Source organism: Ambystoma mexicanum, chromosome 6p (assembly GCF_040938575.1).
Source record: "Ambystoma mexicanum isolate Mex_15411 chromosome 6p, UKY_AmexF1_1, whole genome shotgun sequence".
NCBI lineage: Eukaryota > Metazoa > Chordata > Amphibia > Caudata > Ambystomatidae > Ambystoma > Ambystoma mexicanum.
The window spans coordinates 303174275-303197106 of NC_090935.1; the positions used below are offsets into that span (position 1 = coordinate 303174275).

Sequence of the window (22832 nt, forward strand, 5' to 3'; positions counted from 1 at the left end):
CCCAGAAACAGTCAGTATACATCCAAAATTGCCTTATGGCTACAGTATATTGACAACCTGTTTATTTGGCAAGGTACCAGTTTGGAATAGTTGGACTTCATTAAAATACTTAACATTAATGATTTAAATCTGCAATTCACTGAGAGCCATAGCAAGACTGCTATCATCACATACTTTGATATTCTTGGTACTGTGGTTCAAGGCGAATTAACCACTAGCCTGTATACGAAGCCAACCAGTTCCAATATTCCACTCCACGCTAAGAGCTACCACCCCATAGCCCTCAAGTGGAGTATTCCATATGGGGAATTCATTCGCATATGAAGAAATTGTTCTAAGATTGACACCTTTGATGGCGAATGTGCCCTTATGGCCCACAAATTCAAACATCAAGGATACCCTAAAAAAAGAATGGAGAGAGATTTTTTGAAAGCAAGAGACACTGATCGCTCTTTATTACTGTTAGCAGACACTTTGATACAAAACTACAGCTATGGGCGAGACGCGTCTCATTTTGACTTATGGAGATGGAGCTCAGAACATCCGTCAAGTCATGCAGAGACATTGGCATATCCTTAAATCAGACAAACAGTATTTTGGGAGATAGCATAAATATTACTTCGAAGGGATTGTGTCCTCCGACGTATTCCTCATCTTAGATATCTCCTTCTAGCTCTGCTCGCCTCGGAAAATGTTTTCTTTAGAGGGCGCTGCGCGTCGACGTCCTCCGAGTCGATGTCCCTCGACAGCCGCCGTGTCGACGTCATCCTGCCTATAAAGGCCGCGCGCAGCGTCCGTTGCTCAGTTCCGTTTTTCCGCGCTTACTCAGTGCCTCGGAATACCGTTGCTCAGTTCTTGTCAGATTAAACCTATTTACCTCGAGTTATTCGATACGTACTCGATGGCTTCCTCGTCGGAACCGACAACTCCTCGATCCGGCCTCAAAAAATGTCGAGATTGTGGAAAAAAGATGTCACTGACTGACCCTCACAGAGTTTGTCTGTGGTGTTTGGGAGCTGAACACCATTGTTCGGAGTGCGAGGACTGTATGTCCATTACAGCTAAGGCCCTGAAGGAGCGTAGGGGGAAGCTGGAGAAAGGTAGGACTTTTAAAGCTTCTTCGTCGACGAAGTCGAGACATTCGTCTCCTCGTCACCATTCGCGCTCCAGGTCTCGGTGTGGGTCCCATCACTCCTCGAGATCGAAGCACTCGAAGAGGAGACGTCGAAGATCCCCTTCTCCGTCTTCCTCTTCCTCTGTTTCGCCAAAAAGAATCCCTTGCCCCACGAAACATAGTTCCCGGGCTGAATGGGAGGAATTCCGCAAAAATATGATGAGCGTCTTCGAGAAAGCGGCCTCGACCCCCTCGAAGACTGCCGAGAGCGATGCTCTGGTCGAAAGACCCGAAGGTCAAAAACGCCGCGAGTCGCAGTACCCGGCGAAGGAAACCTCTCGAGCGCGTCTCGAACCCTCGAGTAGGACTATGACCTCCAAACCTTCCTCGAAGGTTCCGTCGACGAAGGTTCTGTCGACGCCGAGGTCGGTGTCTTCGACGCCGTTGTCGAAGGGACCTTCGACACACGGGTCTGTCGACTCGACGCCAGCTTCGACACTGGCGTCGACGCCAAGAAAAGTCACGGTCACGACACACCCAGTGACTATCCCCAGGTCCTCGATGACGATGGCTTCGAGATTGTCGAGTAGAATCCCAATTCTGTCGAGGTCATCGAGGCTTCCGCCTTTGTTTTCGACGCCACGCTCGAAGCCTTCGGCGTCGACGACATCGACGTTTTCGAGGCTGATAATGACAAGTTCGGCACCCGCTGCCTTGGAAATGGGATTTACACCCTTTATGAGTTCAGAACAATTGAGAACTATGTCCTCAATTTTGGAAGAGGGTGAATTGTCTGAACAGGAAGACACATTTGAGTTGCAGGGACCTGTAACCCCAATTAGAGAGGAATTTTCCTCTGAAGAACGCAGGTTAAAGGATCTTCATGATTCCTTACATGAGGCAAGGGGGTTAGACACTTCCCCTGAGGTGGAGTTTGCTAGGCCAGACCCGGGGGAGCATGCTGAAACCCCCTATAGAGTCTTAATGGCCAGGATCACAGAGTTTATGGGGTGGTCTGCACCTTCACAATCTTTCCAACAAGATGACCTTACGGATATTCTTGACAAGGGCCCACAGGAGGACCCTGTGGTGCCTTTTCATAAAGCTCTTCAGAGGAAGATTATGACGAACTGGGAAACCCCAGATGTCGTCCCGGCAGTAAATAAAAAACTGTCTACAAAATATAGGGTATCCTCAACAGACCCAGAGTTTTTGTCAAAACACCCATCCCCAGAAAGTCTGGTGGTATAGGCAGCATCTTCTACCGATGTCAAGACGGCTTATCCTACCGTCCCACAGGACAGGGACGATAAAAAATATGATGCTATGACAAAGAAAGTTTTTTCGGCATATAGCATGGCGTTAAAATCTGTTAATGCTACTTGCACCCTTGCTAGATTCAGCCATACACTTTGGGAGTGTGCTTCTACAGCGGCTGACTGCATCCCGGAGGGAGAAGAAAGGGAGGCGTTCCTGAATATCATACAGGATGGTAAAGACGCTATGTGCGAATCCCTCCAGACGGGCATTGATTCGGCTGACAGTATCAGCAGAGCAATGGCGGCAAGTACAACAACCAGGAGATTCGCTTGGTTGAGAAAGTCTGGTTTTGCCCCTGATGTGCAAGCCAGGCTCTTGAACATGCCATTCGATGGCTCTTCTTTGTTCGGGAAAAAGGCGGATGACAGTTTAGAGAAACTGCAAACTTCAAAAGCAGCAGCAAAATCCCTAGGCGCTCCAATCCGTCAGACACCTTTTCGTCCCACAGGAACCTCTGCGAGGGGCAAGTCCTTTCGCTTCTACTCCGCATTCGGAAGAGGTAGAGGACGTCCAGCTCAAAGGGGACAAAGAAGAACTACCCGAGGTGGACGGGGTAGATATTCAAAAGCCGCAGCAACAGCAGGTGCCTCTTTACCATCGGCATCCGCATCAGCCGCTCCAAAACCACTCTGAGGACTTCCCTCACAGGACACCTGTAGGAGGCAGGTTGACTCAACATCTGGCGGAATGGCAGGCTATCACGTCAGATGCTTGGGCATTGGAAACAGTTGCCCAAGGTTACTGCCTGCCTCTCCTACGCATACCTCAGTCATCCACCGGGGATCAGCTCTCAGAAAGCTCCAGATCCGCTCCTCTTGCAGGAAATTTTGGACCTGCTAGAGAAAGGTGCCATAGAACCGGTACCTGTAGCGGAGAGGAACAAGGACTGGTACTCCCCTTACTTTCTCATTCCAAAGAAAGACGGAGGACTGAGACCCATCTTGGACTTGCGAGAATTGAACAAATTCCTCAGAAAAGACAAATTCAAGATGGTCACTCTTTCTCAGATCCTCCAGGCCCTTCAGTTCCAGGACTGGTTGGTATCTCTGGACCTTCAGGACGCTTATTTCCATGTGCCTATCCATCTCAAACACAGGAAATACCTGAGGTTCGCAATTGGCAACTCTCACTATCAATTTCGAGTGCTGCCATTTGGGCTGACCTCTGCCCCGAGGGTCTTCACCAACTTAATGTCTGTAGTGGAGGCAAGTCTGAGGGAAGGGATTCATGTCTACCCCTACCTGGACGATTGGTTGATCAGGGCTGTCTCTTCGGAACAAGCTCAGATCCAACTAAATCACGTGTGCCACTCCCTTCACAGACTGGGCTTCTCCCTCAATTTAAAGAAGTCACAAATGATACCATCGCATAGACTCCAGTTCATAGGAGCGATCCTGGACACTTCCCTGGGAAAAGCCTTGCCACCAGAGGTGAGGGCTCAAGATATTCTACAGATGGTTACCAAGTTTCAAAATGCCCAACGTCTCCCAGCCTTCAGCTTTTTGAGGTTGCTAGGCCTCATGGCATCTTGCATTTCCCTAGTGCCAGAGGCTCGCCTGAGAATGAGATCCCTCCAGTGGGCACTGAGGACTCAGTGGTCACAATTCTCAGGGAGAATGACAGATCTTCTTCAGGTTCCCGACAGGGTGGCTCGAGACCTTCAGTGGTGGGCCTGTTAGGAGAACATTCTGAAAGGAGAACATTTTTGGCAACCCTGGCCGGAGATAACAGTAGTCACGGATGCCTCACTCACGGGGTGGGGAGCCCACGCCAACGACTTGACCATCAGCGGTTGTTGGTCTCCATCGGAGTCCAGACTACATATCAACCTGTTGGAGCTGAGGGCCGTCAGACTTGCGCTGAAGGCGTTCCTGCCATCTGTACAAGGGAAAAACGTCCTGATAATGACGGACAACACAGTGGCCATGCATTACCTCAACAAAAGAGGAGGCGTAGGATCACTACCCCTGTGCAGAGAGGCGATGCAGCTCTGGTTTTGGGCAATCCAAGAAGGAATCTCTCTATCGGCAGTTCACCTAGCCGGGAGAAGAACTTGACAGCGGACGCTGTGAGCAGGCAGAACACAGTCTCCCACGAGTGGGAACTAGCTCAGGAAGTCCTTCAAGAGATCTTCGCCCTTTGGCGAACCCCTCAGGTGGATCTGTTCGCCACCAGCGTCAACAGGAAATGCGATCTGTTCTGCTCAAGGGAATTTCCCCCGAGAGGAGCTCTGGGAGACGCGTTCATAGTGCACTGGGAGTTTCCGCTTCTGTACGCATTCCCACCGGTCCCCGTCATTCCTCAAATGATCAGGAGGTTGAGAAGATTCCGGAGAACCATGATCCTAATTGCCCCGGATTGGGCCAGGAGAACGTGGTACCCGGACCTTCTAGACTTGTCCATCTGCACTCCAATTCGACTTCCACTCAGAGAGAACCTACTCTCACAGAAGGGAGGTCAGGTTCTCCATCCAGACATCAAAACCCTCAACCTTCACGCTTGGCTTCTGAAAGGTTGAGGTACAAGGATTTGGACCTCCCTGATGATGTTATGGAGGTGTTGCTTTCGGCAAGGAGGCCAGCAATAAGTCTTTATACCGCTGCCGTTGGAACAGATTTTGCAGCTGGTGTAGAGAACAGAATATCGACCCTTTTTCACGTGGTACACCAATGGTTTTGTCCTTCCTTCTATATTTGGCGAATTCAGGCCTTCAAGTTGGCACCATTAAGGGCTATCTCGCAGCGCTATCCATCTTTAAGCGCACTGCGGAAGAACCATCCTATTTCAAATTACCCTTGGTAATACAGTTTCTAAAGGGGTTAACCAATGTTTATCCCCCAAGACCATTCCAAGTTCCCCTATGGGATTTAAACTTAGTACTAACTTTCCTGATGGGCACACCTTTCGAACCACTCCATTCTTGTTAGTTAAGATTCCTTACCCTTAAAACTGTTTTATTAATAGCACTTACATCTGCTAGAAGGGTGAGCGAATTACAAGCTCTTTCTTGTAAACCCCCTCACACAATATTTCACAAAGACAAAGTTGTCCTGCAAGTGAAGCCTAATTTCCTCCCAAAGGTGGTTTCTGAATTCCATATCACTCAGAAGATTACCCTACCATCTTTCTATCCTCCTCCTCACCCAGGGAAAGAGGAAGAGAGGTTACACAGGCTAGACCCGAGAAGGGCTTTAAGTTTTTACATCAGTAGACTAGCCAGGATAAGACAGGCAGACCAGCTGTTTGTAGGTTACGCAGGTCACAAGCTGGGGTTACCAATAACTAAGCAGACCATTTTCAGATGGATCATTCTAGCCATTCTGGAATGTTATAAACTGGCAGGGAAAGAGCCCCCTCAAAACCTTAGGGCTCATTCGACCAGAGGTATTGCAGCTTCATCGGCCCTCAAAAGAGGCGTGCCGGTTAAAGACATCTGTGCGGCCGCTACATGGTCGCCGGTCCATACCTTTACACGTTTTTACAATTTGGATTCCTCCTCCAGTCAAGAGACTAGGTTTGGAAGGGCTGTACTGCATTCTATTCATCAATAGAAGACAGCGTGAAGTCAGTACTCCCTCCTCCAATAATAGAATACTGCTATGGGAGCCTATCTAAGATGAGGAATACGTCGGAGGACACAATCCCTTCGAAGAACAAGTTACTTCTTACCTTGTAACGTTCTTTCGACGGGATGTTCCTCCGACGTATTCCTCATCGGCCCTCCCATCCATCCCCGCAGTTCTACTTCCCGTGTTGTTGCAGCTTACGCTCCTTCAGGGTGATTAGTCTAGTCCAGAAAGTATTATTGTGGGCTACAAAACGGAACTGAGCAACGGACGCTGCGCGCGGCCTTTATAGGCAGGATGACGCCGACGCCGATACGGCGGCTGTCGAGGGACATCGACTCGGAGGACGTCGACGCTCAGCGCCCTCTAAAGAAAAAATTTTCCGAGGCCAGCAGACCTGGAAGGAGAAATCTAAGATGAGGAATACGTCGGAGGAACATCCCGTCGAAAGAACGTTACAAGGTAAGAAGTAACTTGTTCATTTCGTAGATCTACCTCGTTTAAGGATATTTTGGTGCCGAGTTTCATGAATCCCATCAACAATGTATTGACTAACAGTTGGATGAATATTAAACCATTGGGTTTTTACAAATGTTCAAAATGCAAAGCTTGCACATATGCTGGCAATACAACGTGTTATCTACATCCCATTTTGGGCAAAACATCAAGATCACGTCAAGGATTTCATGTGACACTGAGTTTGTGGTTTGTTTTGAACTGCCCTTGTGATATGTGGTATGTGGGAAGCAATAGAGGGAAATTAAAACTGAGAATGCTTCAACACATCAGGGCCATCAAAAATGTAGATCCCACCCATCCGATGGCTCTGCATTTTCAGACCAAACACGGAAGTAAACTGAAGGGCCTTTCCTTCTTTGATATCCATGCATTGCCCAAATCACCTAGAGGTGGGAACCGAGAGCTTTTATTGAGGCAATTGGAAACAGTCTATCTTGGATCTTGAGAGGAAAAGACCAAGTGGCCACAATCTTGATGAAGAATTATATATATTCTTGGGCACTTAGCTTCTTTGCACCTCTCTTCATTTGCATTAGTTGCACAATATTGTGACCCTTTAATTATCCAATAGTAGGCTCTCTTTGCTTGTATTACCATCTCTACATGATTTTGTATGAGCAATTTTCTGCTACGCTTTATTAAATTTTTGAATGTTGTACTTTTCTCACATTTTTGTTTGTTCTCTTATGGAATTGTGAAGTTGTTTTTGCTTATATAACTTTTTAGCATGTTGATAGGTTGGACGTTAAGGTGGATGTATTGTGATAAACTTTTTTACACAGAAATCTTTTGACTACGTATGCACTTGTCTTTCCCATTGTCAGAGATTGCCACCATCTACATTTAAGATGGCGATTGTGATTTGGAAGCTCTGCACATATATTTTTTAAACTTTGTTTTTTGAATAGTTTCTTTTATAAACTATTTATGTGAACAGGCAAGTCGGTGATAACTTTTGATAAGGAGGACTAGGCACTGTATTGCAATAATATATATATATATATTTTTTAAACCTTTATTTTTGCATTTTTCCAAACTTATTACATTAACAATCACACCTCAAAGGGGTGTGTTCCCAGAGTGCCGACCCACTTTGCCCCCACCATCCGCCCCCCCCCCCTCAGTCTGTCAACCCTTGCCGTAGTTCGACGCCTCCTCCATGTGGATAAATACTTATGCCTGGGTTTTTTGACTTGGCTAAGGTTTGTGTCCCTGCATCAGGTGCCGAGTTCTCCTGTCGAGGACGATGCGTCATCCGCTGTTTCGTTGATTATGAATGCCACGAACGAGCCACAGATGTCGGGAGGTTATGCGTGTTGTGGCAGTGTTTTCATGAAATCAGACTCGACGTCTTGGCAGTAAAGGATGTCTTTCCGCCAGTCTGTTACCAATGGGACTGGCCCCCGTCCCGAGGTCATGGCGACTCTTCTGCGGGCCAGGGTCAGTAGCACACCTGTCAGTTTCGTCGCAGCTGGAAAAAGTTGGTGCGTCATCCCGAGAAGTGCCACCGTCGGGACGGGTTGCGCTTCTTCCCCTATAATTGTCGACGTGGTCTGAAGGACTTGGGACCAAAAGGGTGATAACTTGGGGCAGTCCCATGCGAGGTGTACAAAGTCTGCATTTAAGATTCCACATCTCTCGCATTTTGCCGGTGAGTCTGGATGTTTGTTCTTTAGTGGGGGTGAAGTATGTCTGATGGAGAAAGTTGAAATGAATTTGCTTGAGTCGTGAGTTTAGTGCTATTTTTTTTTTTTTTTTTGCTTTTATCAATTTTATGATTTTGCAAAATCGTTTTCCTCCTTACTCTTAATTTCCGTGTTCTCTTTTGGTTGTCGTTTCGTCACCATTGCTTTAGGCGTCCGAGTTTGCTGTTAGAAGTTCTATCTCCTTTTTTTCGCACTCCTCCAAGGCGGCTTTTAATTTTGCCGTTGCTAGGGACCATGAAGTCCTTGAGCCACTTATTAAACGGGACCACCACACTTCTTCGTCGAACTGAGGAAACGGTTCCAGTAGGGGGCCGAGAAATGCTCTTCTCCATTTGATGGTCTTTGGGCAGTTTAAGAGGAGATGTTTCACTGACTCCTTTTCTGATTGAGTTTTACACAGACGGCAGTGGTTTGTAGCAGAGAGGCCCCTTATGGCCCGGACTTCGTTAGTAGCAGTAAGTTTAGCCTTGCCCAAAGAAGGGTCGAGGGTAGAGCTCTATCTGGAAATCTTTTGATTATTTCTGACGTTGCGTCCAATTTTTTCGGTTGGGAAGACAGGTGTTTTAGAAGTTTGTTTTTTTCCGCAATTGTTTGAGTTACAATCCAGTCTTCTTGGTCCATTTTCTTTTTTACTATGTTTGGGTTTTGGATCAGTGTCGCTTCTGTGCATGCAATGTTGTCCAGGCTAGATCTTTGTTTGGTTACCAAGTGGTCAGCATCTTGCAGCTGTCGTTGTTCAGTTCTGTGTTTATCAGATTGTATAATGGAGGAGATTCAGGCATAAGTATTTTCCTGAAGAGTGACATTTCTCCTGCCTCTTTTGCTGCTTTCAGGGATCGGAGGCCCAGTTCTCGTCTGATGCCTGCGATCGATGTCGAGTTCGGAAATTGGAGGACTTTCCGCCAGAAGTACCCCTCCAATTTTTCCCATATTTTCGTTGGGATGGTGGGCAGGGCTTCTCCTCCGTAAACCAGGCAGGGGACCACTTTTCCTTTATAGAATTTCAGGACCGGTAACAAAGAAAATCTTCCATACTTCCTGTCGATGATCCGAGCCTGGGTTGTTAGCTTTCGTATTTTTTCCCACAGGTGTTTCTGCATTGCAGCTTCTGTTTTGGTGCTGTCAATCATCACACCGAGGTATTTAAAGGGGCTGCTTTTTCGATGTGCCAACTCGTTTTTTTTTTTTTTTAACTTCTTTCCAGGTGGTTTTTCCATTATCAAGATTTTCGTTTTTTTCCTTGTTTATCTCCAGATTATTTGCTGATATGTAGGAGGCCAGATTATCCAGTTGTCTTTGGAGATCTATTTCTGTCTGGTCAAGGAGGATAATGTCATCAGCATAAAGGAGTCGAGCTAGTGGTGTTTGGCCAATTTTTGGTGGAAAAGATCTTATTTGATTTGCACTTTCTTTGTAGTCCCCTAGAAATGAGATGAACAGGGCCGGGGCCAAAGGGCATCCCTGCTTGACCCCTCGGAATGTTGGTATGACTTCAGAGAGTAAGCCTTGGTGGTTCAGTTTAACTCTCATGGAGGTTCCTGTGTGGAGAGCTTTGATAGGTTCTAGTATTGCAGTCGGGCAGCTCCAAGAGGACAATTTGGACCATAGCATCTCTCTATCGACTAGGTCGAAAGCCTGAGTAAGGTCTATGAAGTCTAAGAAGATCTTCCCAGACCCTTCCATGAGTTTGCTCTTCAGGATACTGAGGATCAGGATGTTCACTTGAGTTCCGCAGTTTTTCATAAAGCCGGCTTGGAAAGGGTCATTGCATTCAGCCGATTTAGCCCAAGGTTGGAAACTCATTTGTAGAAACGAACCATAGATCTTTCCGATGGTATCCAGCAAAGCTATTGGGCGGTAATTTACAGGAGCCTACCTGTCTCCTTTCTTGTATATGGGGGCGACCACTGAGGTGACCATGAAACTGGTATTGATCTGGACATGGTACAGTTCTTAAAGACTTGACTGATGAAGGAGGCCCATTCTAGCGGATGGTTTTTTAAGTCAATGTTGGTAATTCCGTCGGGGACCCAGAGCTCTTGACGATTTTAGCCTTTTTATAGCTGACAGAATGTCTTCAGTGTCGGAGAAGTCCTCCCAAACGGTATGATCCAAATGCGTGCCTGTAGTGAGAGAATTCGCCTTGGGGAGCTTGAAAATAGAAGAGAAGTGAGTTGTCCAGGCTTCCTCTGCGACAGTTTGATGTTGAGGAGGACTTAGGGTTATCGTTCTTTATCAATTGCCAAAAGGCTCCCGAGTTTTTGTCTGCCAATTTCCTTAGCATTTCTTCGGCATCTTGTTGGTATAAGGCTGATCTGTGGAATCTTAGCCAGGACTTGTAGCTTTTTTGCTCTTCCAAGTAGATTTTCACTGCGTCGGTTGTTTTTAAATTTGTCGCTTGTCTCTTCAATTTCCGCAGTTCTCGCCTTTTGATTACCAACTCCAAGTTGTACTCGTGCAAATGGTTGACTGAAAACCCTGCTTTTTTTGTGTTTTTGAGTAATATGGAATTAGCAGAGGTTGGTAATCTGCTAGATGGATTAAGGGCCCAGTTTCCCTGTACTGTTGTCTTTCGTACAGTCGGAGTCGGTTTCCTTGAGCTGTAGGTTCCGGGGCTTCCGACAGGAATGCTCTTGTGTTGTACTCCGACGGCCAGCTGACTTTCAGAATGTTATGGTCGCTGGCGGAGGTCCGCAGTATTTCGAATGAGGTAATCCGGGCTAACATGCCCTCAGATATAAAGATGTAGTCGATAGTTCCCTTTTGCGCGCCTCTTTCCCAAGTCGGGGATGAGGTTTGCTGGGAGGAGGGCCTCCTCGATGTTATGAAAGTTCCTGGTGTTCATTAGGGTTTTCCATTTCTCCCCTCGAGACTCGGCCTTAATTTTTTCTCTCTGGTGGATGATTTTTTTGTCCATTTTTTGGGCACATCGCGTTTTAGTCGCCTCTTATTATGATATGCGCTTCTTCTTGAGCTGCTAGGATTCCATCAATCTGGTTCGATGATTTTAAGAAATTTCTCGTCGGTGATAGACTGCGGGTTCCAATACGTAGTGATTATGGCCAACCCTTAGGACTCCTTTTGTTTTTTTTTTTCTGTTTTTGCGTTTCTCGGTCTTTGATTCAGAAGCGGCAGCCCATTCCACTAGCACTGGTAGGTGGATTTCAGTAGCGGCTAGTCGTTTCTTGATTGACAGACCCACTCCATTCCGGACTGCAACCAAAAGACCGGAAGACGGGCATCCCAGTCGGTCTTTGCTGGCAGGCGAAACCATGACTGAGAAGCCATTGATTCCTGGTTTGTCTAGGAGCCATGTTTCTTGCAGCGTTATAGTATTGTATTCTGCAAGGTTGACTTCACCTGGTCTTGTAAGGTGGCTGAATCCTCTTGTGTTCCACGACATCATTGTGATACCAGAGCGGTCTTGAGTCGTTGTGTGTTGTGAGGCTGCTGAAGTTGAAAGTTGGATCGTTTCTCTGATTGGCAGACTCACTAATGTTGATTGCTATTTTTTCGTTGAGGACTTTGGTGCTTTGGGCAGCCACGCTAGCAGTTGTTTGATAGGAGCGAATGATGACGAAATATTTAAGGATTCTGGCGGTGACCTCTCGCTCGTCTCTTCATTTAAGTTTACATTCCTGTCGTCGTTTGATGTTTTAGGTAATCGATTTGGAACTGAGCTTGGGTTCCTTTCTTCTCATTCCCTCCCCGAGGAGTGTTGGGTTGCTTTTCTTTTTGAACCTGTGTCCTCTTTGCCGAAGTCGTGGGAGGAGGCCGTTCGGTGGCTTGTAGGTTTAACGTGATCGTGGGTGCTCCAGTTTGTTTCCATTATATGTTGATTTTGAGTGCACCGCGAGTTCAACACGTGATTGGTTTCTTTTTCTGCTGAACTTGACCATTCTGTGATGGTGTACCCACGTTTGCGGAGGTCACTGGCGTCGTCTCTTGAGTCCCTCCTCACCGCTTGAGCTTTGACGTGAAGAAAAGCCTTAGCCCTGTGTCCTTTGTGGTAAGGTTCCACTAGTGTTAAGTCTCCTGTTGTCAAATGTTTGAAGTTTTTGGTGAGTTTCAGAATTTTTAAGACAGTAGTGCCTCTGTTTAAAGTTATTTCTTCTGAGTTTTGTGGAATCTGTTCTATCTTGAAAATAATAGACGGAGTCAAGTTTTGCTGAGGCCTGTGGATTTTAGAGGAGAATTTTTGTCTGTTAGGGCTTCTTTGCTTTTTCGGGCTATAGCGTCTTCTTGGGCTGTCCGGACTTCTGCTTCTTTGCTTTTGGTACTCGTAGTCCTTTGGTTCCGTTTCTTTTTGTCGATTTTTTGATGGTGAGGGAAGGTTTCTCGTTGCTTGCGGGCCTCTCGGGTGTCTGGGGTTGACGGCTTGGTCCTCTTCCTTGCGTGGGACACTCTTTCGTCTGTGTTTTTTCGGGAGAGGAGAGAAGAGCTTATTACTTTTATTTGGCGTTGTTTGCTTGCCAAAGTGCCAGTTCTGTGGTTCGACAACGCTCGTCGGGGATAAGTGGATGGTTAAGTTCATGAGGTTTTCGTCTCTCATAAAGTCCTCTGCTGTGATTGGGGACTTTCTTGGATTTACCAGGTTGAAGTTTTCTTCTTGAGGAACACTGGATGGTACTTGTCTCAAAAGTTCATTTTCCTTAGGTTCTTTCATTTTAGGCCTGACTGAGGGGCCCGTTTGGAGGAACTGGCGTTTTGAATCCTTACGTTCACAGTGCTCTGTGGTTTTGTCGGCCTGTAGAGACGTCTTTACTGTCTCCACCCTCTTTGAAGCCGTTGGTACTCCGTCCAAGGTCTTCCTCTGGTTCTGGGTTTCAAGTTGCTTGAAGGGTTTCCCTTTTGATTGTAAGAGGGGGGTAGTGGACCCCCGTGAACCATTTTCCATCAGAGGTGGGTCAGTTCGGACCGGGGGAGCAGGGAGAGACAGGCTCTTTTTTTTGCTTGGTCTGAAGATCAGGGGAATTGACAAAAAGCAACTTTTTATCCGCCGCTTGTTGGTTGGATGTCAACTGTTGGCCAAAACGAAAGGCGGTTTCTGTTTGGGACCCTTCATCTGTGGAATCTTTGATCTCAATGGTTCTCTGGCTTGACTGCTTTGGTGTTAGGGTCAATCTAGTGGACGTAAGCAGAATTTTGTTGAACAGTTCGGAGTCCAGTTTTTCTTTTGCTGCGATATACCCTTCCAGATCAATTTCGTATGAGTCATTGCAAGCAAGGTTGTTTGATCGTTGAGGGAGTGACTTAATGCCTCGTATAGTTTGCCGAACGGGGCAAGAGCGATGGTAATTGCAGACATTAGGGTTGCTATATCTAGTCGTTTTGGAGGTGAATCTTTCTGAGTTTCATCTTGCTGTCGCTCACCTGGTTTACTTTTTCTTTTTGGTGTCGCGATTGGGGCGGTGTCAAGGGGGAGGGATTTTGCTCCCCACTCTTTTTTTTCTTTTCCCTCCTTCTTGAGTCCTTAGTGATTGGAGATAAATTCACTTGTTGTGGTGAGAGGCTTAAAGGGGAACTGGTCTGGATTCCCTCTGCGATTCCCTGGATTAAGGACTCGGAGGGGACTTCTGCTTGTGATTGAAGTGCCCTCGCCCTCTCGGCTTGTCCCATGTTAGGCGAGATAGATTGCGGCAGCAACGGCAGTGTAGGAGTTGGTAATGGCAAGGAGTTCTGTATAAGGAGGTTAGGAGAGGCGTGTCCCAGGTCTTTACTGTTAATGTAATCGTAGCGTTAGTAGGAGATGGTAAGTTTTCGGGGGCTGGTGCGGTTATCGGGCGCAAAGGTGTCAGTTTTCCAGCACCTGAACACGGAAGACTAAAATGGTATTTTTCTTTGTTGAGATCGCTGAATTCTGTTAAAGCAGGCAGGCTTTGATTTGGACCTGTTGGGTGCTCGAAGGTAACTTCTAGTATCTCTGCGTCCGTTAGTTCTTTTAGGACGTCATATTTTCTTTTCCCTTGGCTCACAAAGTATTCCTTCAGGGAATTGCATATCACTGTTTTAGACAGTCTTCAGAGCAGATGTTTTTTTTTTGTTTTTGTTATGGGCATTTTTTTGGGTAGTTTTTGGTTTTTTTGACGCTGCTGAGTGAGATGCCTTTGGTCCAGATCTTGATTTATAATTTTTTTTCTTTGGTGGGGGAGTCACAGAAAGCGAAGTGGAGGACTCCGTAATGTCCAATTCTACAATACAGTCGTCTATTTGCACACAAGACTCCGAGAGCGGAGCCGGAGGCTTTCGCCCATCCGACGTTGTCGGCTTGTTTTCTTCTGATGCCCGCTTGGCTCTGCCTTCACTTGGTGGCGGGGAGGTGTCTTCGGAGGCGTGGATTAAAGCCTCAGACCACCTTTGCTCCGATGAAGATCCTTGCATCTCTGCTCCTTCCGGCAACACAAGCACGGAGGTAAAGTCAGAGCCCGGGACTCTGACCGGGACCTCTGCGGCATCGGACAGCGGACCACGAGCACCCGCTGTCAGTGGAGAAACGGTGAGTGGAGGTCGGGTCGTGGATAGCTGAAGCAGCCCGTGAGCAGACCCGGTGGGACAACTCGAACCGGTAGGCGAGTCCCTCGCAGTCCGCCCTTCGGCAGCCTGCACTGGGGCGAGCCGGGAGTTTGAACCACCTCGAGTTGCTCTGGCTGTGATAACACGTTCACTGCTGGGGTCGAGGCATCGCTAGGTGTAGCTTCGCTCTCCGTCGGGGTATCCGAGTTTGTAAAAGCGTCCAAGTCCGCCTGACCAGATGAGAAGTGGAGAAAGGGGGTTGAGGCCCCCTCACAGACGATCGATATTGCTGCTTTTGAAAGTGCGCTAGCTGTGGCTGTGGTAGTAACACCCTTAGGATCTTTGGTAAGGGACAGAATCGGAGGAGGGCATCCACGAGAACCTGAGGTCGCTCGGGTCGAGGGACCCCTGTTTGGCTCTGATCTGTTGTGGGATACGCTGGCACTACGCATCCATCGCCGATCGTCCTACTGGTCCGATGGGGGTTTCAGTTCCATGGTTGGAGGTCTGCCCGACCTGCCCACGGACTGCCACAGACTGCAGCTACTCAACTCTGCTGCCAACTCCGCAGCCGCTCCGCGGTTAGTATGGTGTTTTATGGACTTCCCACACACTGGAAACAGCAACTGAAGAGAGACTAGGGTCTCTGTAGAGGTTGACAGGGTAGACTGCCACAGACTGCAGCTACTCAACCCTGCTGCCAACTCCGCAGCCGCTCCGCGGTTAGTATGGTGTTTTATGGACTTCCCACACACTGGAAACAGCAACTGAAGAGAGACTAGGGTCTCTGTAGAGGTTGACAGGGTAGACTGCCACAGACTGCAGCTACTCAACCCTGCTGCCAACTCCGCGGCCGCTCTGCGGTTAGTATGGGGTTTTATGGACCTCCCACACACTGGAAACAGCAACTGAAGAGAGACTAGGGTCTCTGTAGAGGTTGACAGGGTAGACTGCCACAGACTGCAGCTACTCAACTCTGCTGCCAACTCCGCTATTTTTTGTGTTCATCTTCGTATAAATGTCCATACTCCTATGTCCCGTCCCCTTTCCTCCATACTTGTAGGACATCTCTCCGTCCTCTGGGACGGGACCGGAGCACTTTGTAAAAAGCATCCACATTTTCTTCACAAATTTGTCCATCCTCTCCTTCCTGCGCGGGGCCCGACATGCGGCCGTAACCCCGCCCACCTTGGCTCCGCCCCGCGCATCAACCATCAGTCCTTTTCTCTGCTCGATCGGGGCTGGACGCACTTGCATCCTCAGAAGATTTTTTTCCCTTTTTTCCTCTCTGGCTCTCGTTAGCGTTTGTTTACTAGTCTGTCTGTCTTTCAAATTAGACTTACCAGATTGTTCATCTTGTCACCGTCTCTTCGCGAGGGCGGATCCCCATCCTCTTTGTTTAGAGTGTTTGGATTCGGAACACCGTTGGGACTCCTGTTTTTACTGTGACTCCCTTTTGGTCCGGGCACTTCAACGTCGGTTGGAGCGGTGGGAAGAGTTGTTCCGACAAACTCCTCCTTCGCATTTTCAGGCGTTCATCGACGAGAAGAAAAAACGCCCGGTAAGTTCTTTACTTTTCAGAGCACCCGGGCCGGGGGATACCTTCCCGGGTTCCTCTCGGTCTGGGAGGGGCGTTGATCGCTCTGTTACCGGGGTTCGCCCTGAGGTGCCCGTTGGGCCTAATAATTCTACCAGAGTTTTTTCAGAGGGTCTCCGTAAGGGGCCTGCGTTCACCGGAGTAGGCTCCGAGGCCCCTCCTGTGGGGGCTGTTTGTAGACCCAGTTCTACTGAGTCGTGGGGTACCGGAGTTCGCTCTGAGGCCTCTGTCGGCTTCCCTCAAAAATAAAACCGGGGTGTGCCCTGAGGCCTTGGCTGGGCATGCAGTTACTGAACGGATGTTCGAGGCCCGCGCAGAAAAGGCTGTTACCGGGCCTGGGTCCGAGGTCCCTCGTACAGAGGCTAAAGCTACCAACAGTTCTGAGAGGCCGGACAAGTCTTTGTTGGTCAAAGCGCACCGTTCCCGCTCTTGCGGTGACACCAGATCTGTTGAGGGGGCAAAGAAGCAAAGTTATTCTTTTACCGGCAGTTCCGAGGTCCTTCCTTCGAAGGCTCAGTTGGCGGTTGGTATGTCACAAAAACATTCCAGGCCTCATAGTACCGGCTCGGCCGAGGTTCCTTATGTTAAGGCTAAGATTAAGACCCCTGATCCATCGACGGGGACCCCTGCCTCACTTCCTCACGTGCCGCAGTTCCCCTCAGATGAGGACAAAATGGTGCCCATTCCCACCACGGCGGCCATTTTAAGGTGCTACCCCTACAACTACGCCATCAGCTTCGGTGTAGGGCTCGGTCTCTTGGGTGAACCTAAGGTCCCTTGTGCGCATCCTCCTTACCGGCCGGTTTATGATTGGAACGCCCGGATGCCTCTTCCGCACAATGTTTCGTTGCCCCCAGGGGTGGCTCCTTTGATTTATGTGGATTTGTCAGTGGAGGGGCCGGTGTGGCACCCTTCCCCGTTACGTCCCTGGATTTGTCCACCTCATGAGAGGCCTCCTCAGGTCCCAAAACAATCTCCTGAGGATGCCTTTTTCGGTAAATTTCAAGCGCTTATGCGCACCGACCCCATGAGGGAATATTTCAAAGGGCTTTTCAAGGAGATAAGGGCGTTTCTCCAGTGGTTCCGCCAGCGCCTCCCTTGCCTGTGGTGCCCCCACCTGCTCTTCCGCCTTTGCCGCCATTGTCCCTAGTGGACAAGGCAGTGCCTGACACGGCTCAGCGGGATCCTGACCTGTCAGATGACCCTCGAGGCGATCAGGACAACGAGGACCTTCCCCGCTCTATCAGGCCTTTCATGACCGGGTACTGGACATGATGAGTTTCTTTGATGTTCCGGTGCCCGAGGCACCCGCTCCGCAGGAGGGCGTGCTTTCTGGGGCGTTCACCCTGTCTCCTTTGGAGCGTACTGGCCTGTTCCTGCAGAAGGACGTTCTGGCCGAGGTCCGAAGAGTCTGAGAAAAGCCACACTCTGGACTTTTTGTCAATAAGAAGATTGACGCGAGGTACAGGCTGCATTCTTCGGAAGAGGTGGCCCTGTCGTCTTGTCCGCCTCCCTCCTCCACAGTGGTGGCTGCGGCCACTTTGCAGTCCAGGCCTGCAGCATCCTCTTCCACAACGGCTACTCAGGTTCTGGGAAAGGAGGACAAGCTCCTCGACTCCCTAGGGAGGAAAATCTTCGCCAACTCGGCCTTGCAGCTCAGGCAGGCCAACGCCGAATTGATATTGACGGGAGCTAACATGCGGATGTGGAAAGGTCTGTCGGAGTTTGAGGATCCCGGTCGAGAAGTTGGAAGACTTCAAAGGAGGCCTTTCCGATGCCAGGGTCTTGGCCCAGGATCTCCTGGATGCTGCGGCTCATCACGTAGACACCTCGGCTCTGGGCCTGATGCTTGGGGTTGATACCTCACGGCAGGCGTGGCTGCATGCCACAAAATTTTCTAAGGCAGTGCAAGACAAGGTATTGCACCTTCCATTCGATGGTAAGGAGCTTTTTCATTCTTCTACTGATGTAGAGTTCACCAAAACCAAGGATAGCACTCAGACGGCTAAATCATTGTCTGTTCCCAGAGACAGTTGTCGCAAAGTCGACCTTCCTCTGGTTTTAGGGGCTTCCTCGACTGCAAATCTCGCAGAGGGGATACTCCTGCGGGGAATAACCGCCGTAGAGAACAGCGTATGCGGATTTTCTCCCGCTCCTCAGCCTCATCAGGTTCAGGTGGCACCGCCACCGATAAGCCTGCCAAATGAGGGTTTTCCGCGCTCGCACGAGACCCCGGTGGGAGGACGCATTGCATCTCATTGGGAGGCGTGGCAGACCATCACGGAAGACAGATGGGTCTTGTCAGTCACTCGAGCGGGCTTCCGCTTACCTTTACCCCCTACCCCACCCTTCAACCCTCCTTTTCAGCTGTCGGGCTCACCCTCCCTCAAGGCCGAGGTTCAGAAACTTCTGGACCTCAGAGCTGTGGAACCCGTTCCCCTTGGGGAGCGAGGAGAGGGCTTCTACCCCCGGCTGTTTACGGTGCCCAAACCCAACCAAGCTGGCCTGCGTACCACCCTAGACCTTTCCCAGTTCAATCTTTTCCTACCCCAAGAGAAATTCAAGATGATCACGCCCAGCCAGATATGCTCCTCTTTGCAGATGGGCGATTGACTCAGCGTTGTGGATCTTCAGGATGCGTACATGCATATTCTGATTTGGAATCCACACAGGAGATACCTCTGCTTCTCTTTGGGAGAGGAGCACTTCTAGTTTCGGGTGCTTCCTTTTGGCCTCAGCTCGGCACTGCGTGGCTTTACGAAGATGATGTTGGTGATTGCGGCCTATCTTCATCTCCAGGGTATCCATGTGTATCCTTATTTGGACGACTGGCTCTTACGCAGCCCTTGTCCGTTGGCAGCAGCGGGCAACCTCCACTCTCTCCTTCAGCTCCTGTTCCATCTTGGGCTGTCAGTGAACTGGCGGAAATACTCCATGACGGTCTCGCAGGACCTGATCTTCCTGGGTTTTCGTTGGAACACGATCGACTGCAGAGTGTATCTGACCGGGGACAGAATGGCGGATCTGTTAGCCACGTGTCAGATGTTTGCGCAGTCGGAGAGCATGTCAGCCTGGGGGTTCCAGAGGCTTCTGGGCCTCATGGCCTTGTGTGTACTGGCTCTTCCTCTTCTCAAAATGAGACAGACCCAGATGTCTCTTCGGAATTCATGGCGTCAGGCAGGGGATCCGGATTCCATGCGGATAATGATTCCGGATTCCATGAGAGTAGACCTGGCTTGGTGGTCATCTCTCAGCAATCTGTCTGGGGCGGGGGGTTTCAGGACCCGGTCCCCACGGTGACGATCACGACAGACTCCTCCCTCCTCGGGTGGGGTGCGACGTTGGATCTTCTTCAGGTCTTGGACCTCTGTTCGCCTCAGGACAAGCTCCTGCACATAAATCATTTGGAGCTTCTGGCGATCTTCCTAGCGCTCAGGGCGTTCAGACCGCTCATTGTCAACAAGGTGGTCCGCATAAGAACGGACAATGTGGTATCAATGTTTTACATAAACAAGCAAGGGGGAACGAAGTCTCACCTCCTCGTGGACCTGTCCATCCAGATTTGGGAGTGGGTCGTGCTTCATGGTGTCTGGCTGCTTGCAGTGCACATCCCGGGCCAGCTGAATGTCGCAGCGGATGCCCTCAGCCGGCGGACAGTGGTCAGCTACGAGTGGGAGTTGAAGGCGGAGGTCCTATCATGGATTTTCTTATGTTGGGGCACACCGGAGGTGGACCTCTTCGCCACGGCGGTGAACAAGAAACTTCCTTAGTATGCCTCCAGAGGGGGGCTGGGAGCCTCCTCTCTGGGGGATGTTCTCGAGATTCCATGGCACAACATGAGAGCTTACGCCTTCCCGCCTCTGCCTCTAGTTCACTGTGCAATTTGGAAGATAAAGAACTCTGTGAACTGTTCCCTTCTGCTGATAGCACCGTGGTGGCAGGCCAGGTGGCCTCGACCATATCTCAATACAGGAGTAAATGGCTCAGGTTCTGTCATTGGTGTTTGGAGAAGAACTTTGATCCGAGGGTGGCCACGATTGACACGGTGCTGTCCTTCGTGTGCTCCCTGGCAGAGTCAGGGGTTCATGTTCTGTCATGCAGGACTTATCTCTCAGCGGTTTCTGCTTTCCTTTCTACAGACCTGTGTTCTTATTCTCTAACTAACCCAGTGGTGAAAAAAGGCATTTTGCTGGCTTGACATGCCACTACCCTTCGGTTCTGGATCCGCACCCACCATGGGACCTAAATGTAGTCCTGACGGTGCAGTGCCATAAACCCTTTGAACCAATGGCTACGGTAGACCTCAAGTACTTGTCTTGGAAAGTGTCCTTTCTGGTCGCCGTTACGTCAGCATGGAGAGTGAGTGAGCTCCAGGCATTGTCGGTGGAGCATCCTTTCTTGGTCTTTCACAAGGACAAGGTTGTCCTTTGGACAAACCCGGCTTTCCTACCGAAGGTAGTGACCGAATTTCATCTGAATCAGTCGATCTCCCTTCCGGTCTTTTTTCCGAACCCTGCCTCAGAGGCTGAAAGAGTTCTGCAGTGTCTTGATGTCCGAAAAGCTCTTAAATTCTACCTGGACAGGACTTCCGAGCTTAGGAGTTCTTCTCAACTTTGTGTGACCTTCGGTAACTCTCAGGGCAAGCTGGCGTCTAAGGCAACTATTTCCAGGTGGATTGCCGCCTGCATCACGGAGTCCTTCACTGTCCAAAAGCTGAAACCTCCTAAAGGTATCCATGCACACCTGGTGCGGGGCAAGGCAGCCGCGGTTGCTTTTCAGAAATATGTTCCCTGGGAGTCCATCGCTAGGGCAGCTACTTGGGCCTCCCCATCTGCTTTCTGTAAGCATTACTGTCTCGACATGAGCTCTAGAGCTGACGCTCGGTTTGGTCAGGCTGTGCTGAAGAACCTGTTTAGGTAAAGGGTATTTCCATCCACCCGTATTTCCTGTAAGGAGTGCTTGGGAATCTCCCATAAGTATGGAGGAAAGGGGACGGGACGTAGGCGTATTACCAGATTACTCACCGTAGTGACCACCTTACTCCTAGTCCATAGTCCCCTTTCCTCCATACGCCCGCCCGCCATCCCCTCTAATAAGGTTCCTCTGTTATTGCTAATGGGTGGTTGACCCGGTGATAGAAAAGGACTGATGGGCGATGCGCGGGGCGGAGCCAAGGTGGGCGGGGTTACGGCCACGTGCCAGCCCCACGCAGGAAAGAGAGGAGGGACACATTTTTGAAAAAAATGTGGATGTTTTTTACAAAGTGCTCCGGTCCCGTCCCACAGGACGGAGAGATGTCCTACAAGTATGGAGGAAAGGGGACTATGGACTAGGAGTAAGGTGGTCACTACGGTGAGTAACCTGGTAAGTTTTCCCCGTCGTGGCGGCAAATGCGGCTTGTGTGCGTGGGGCTGGAGCAGTATGGGAATGCAGCGAGGCAGTTGAGACTGAGTTACCACACAGCCCATGCCGTACTTGTGCCGAGCAGTCTGTTACTCGGTGCCCGTCACTGGGCTCAGCCTGTCCTTCGTGTGTTGTGCAGATCTTTTTCCTCCAGGGAGGGCCATGGTTCTCGGGTCATCTTTTCGTTCCTGGCTGTCCGTCTGGGTATGCCTCGCCCGGCGCCGGGTCGGACGTTTGAGGTGGGTCTGTGCTCGACCCTCTTCTCCTCCAGCTGGGGACTCGTCTCTGCCGCCGCGTGCCCCGGATGCCTGCTCCGGCCACAACCACGGGTTGCGTTTCACGGATTGTCGACTCGGCTGGGGTGGGGTCCAGCTCTGCTCTTCGTCCGCTGCTCACGGGTGCGCCGCATGGCGCTTCTCTTGAGGGTGCAGTGGAGGGGAGGAGCCCCCGTCACTCTGGGACTCTGCTCGGGCGCTGATGACTGCACACGGCCCCGGCTGTGGATGGGCCTACTCGGATGACACAGGTAGCGAGCGCAGGCTACCGCGTTGGGGGTCGCCGGGGCACCGATTTTTGCCAGAATTTCGCTGGTGAATGTAGCGAGTCTAGGAGGTTTAGGCAGACTCAGGTCAAGGCGGTAGAATTCCAAAATTATGCAGGATCATTCAGGATTAATATCTGGCCGTGCGGGAGCTCACTACAGTGCGGCCATTTTGTTTGGCCCTCTAGCACCCTCTTGCAATAATTTTGATATGCATTATGCACTTTAACGTGAGCAATGTTTGCACGCACTATGCACTTTAATGTTGATAGACTTTTGTTCATCTTATAGCAATCCTTGTATGCATTTTTCTGTCCTAAGAAGTCTATTTTAGAGGATAAGATTACTTTCAATATATTCATAAGATGCTATTTTATTGTATTATATTTTGACTGCATGTATATTTACCAATATACTTTATAGCACGCGAATTACATAGTTTTTTTATTTTTCTTAGCATACATGGATGTAGAGCACTATGCACTTTATTACTTTTGCCGCTACTAACCATTGCTGCTTTGCACTATGCACTTTATGGCTACTGTTTTCAATA

The 22832-nt window shown here is 49.5% G+C and overlaps 1 protein-coding gene across 2 annotated transcripts in view; it reads left to right on the forward strand.

The window, feature by feature from the left end:
* NEDD4L (NEDD4 like E3 ubiquitin protein ligase) overlaps positions 1-22832 on the forward strand; it is a 2900454-nt gene that overhangs the window by 580408 nt on the left and 2297214 nt on the right. The window lies entirely within an intron of this gene.